Raw genomic sequence first — 977 nt, 5'->3', positions numbered from 1 at the left:
GGAGTTTGTTGAATGTAGATTTCAATTGATCCTTCGCTTCTTGAATATTCATAACAGGAACAATCGCAGATCCCCTATTATGCCAAAGCTGGAGAATTGAATAAGTTAATGAGAGCAAATAACCATAGGAAGTCAAAAATAAAAATGATGGTGCGACAAGTAAATTACCATGATGTCAAGCTCTTGCAAATTAGGGATGGTCTTCAAATGATAATAAGTAGAATAAAGCCTCTTATCCACATACACAGTGAAGTATTAGTAACGTTTTTGGGGCCGTTAAACCGTGGACGTGCCGGAGTGGTTATCGGGCATGACTAGAAATCATGTGGGCACTGCCCGCGCAGGTTCGAATCCTGCCGTTCACGTTTTATGCTCCGATACGAAATATCATGATTGTGATTGTTTTGTGCTTTTTATTTAAAATCATGGCAAAAAATGTACATCGCTAGAAGGAGGGCTTGAACCTCCGACCTTGTGGTTAACAGCCACACGCTCTAACCAACTGAGCTATTCCAGCTTATATTTTCTGTTAATTCGATCATAATTATATCATTTAATTTGATCAATGAATGTTTCTGCTGTTTCTGTGTAGAAACAACATAAATGATTTTTTCCATTTTTGTACTAAGAAACGATTTTTGAAATTACAAAAAAGTGTTTGATTTTCTATTTCCTGAAACATTTTCAATAGTGTAATACATGAGTGAAGGCACAATGTTAAAGGTTTGCAACTCACGAGTGAAGGCACGACGTTGGAGCTATAGGTATGTTTCGTGGAAATTAGCTTCAGAATTGATGAAGGCAATCCGAAACTGCAAGTTTCGCACAATCAAGTTGGAATCGTCGCTTCTAGATAGCGAGAAATTTCAACAATGGGTTGGGTTTGGGTGGGTCGAGTGAAGTATCAAATTTTGTCTCTCCCACTTATTTCTAAAAATAGAAAAATATATTTAACTTGTTTCTCTTTTCCTGTTTCT

General features: G+C 36.9%; 2 non-coding genes across 2 annotated transcripts; one reads left to right on the top strand and one right to left on the bottom strand.

The window, feature by feature from the left end:
• Positions 1 to 283: 283 nt before the first annotated feature.
• TRNAS-AGA lies at positions 284 to 365 on the top strand. Its single transcript has one exon. It is a non-coding gene; the product is annotated as a tRNA-Ser (tRNA).
• Positions 366 to 443: 78 nt separating this feature from the next.
• TRNAN-GUU lies at positions 444 to 517 on the bottom strand. Its single transcript has one exon. It is a non-coding gene; the product is annotated as a tRNA-Asn (tRNA).
• Positions 518 to 977: the final 460 nt, after the last annotated feature.

The sequence above is a fragment of the Macadamia integrifolia genome, unplaced genomic scaffold, assembly GCF_013358625.1.
Source record: "Macadamia integrifolia cultivar HAES 741 unplaced genomic scaffold, SCU_Mint_v3 scaffold381, whole genome shotgun sequence".
Lineage (NCBI taxonomy): Eukaryota > Viridiplantae > Streptophyta > Magnoliopsida > Proteales > Proteaceae > Macadamia > Macadamia integrifolia.
Note: the sequence above shows the minus strand (reverse complement) of the source record. Positions and strands in the feature narration are given on the sequence as shown.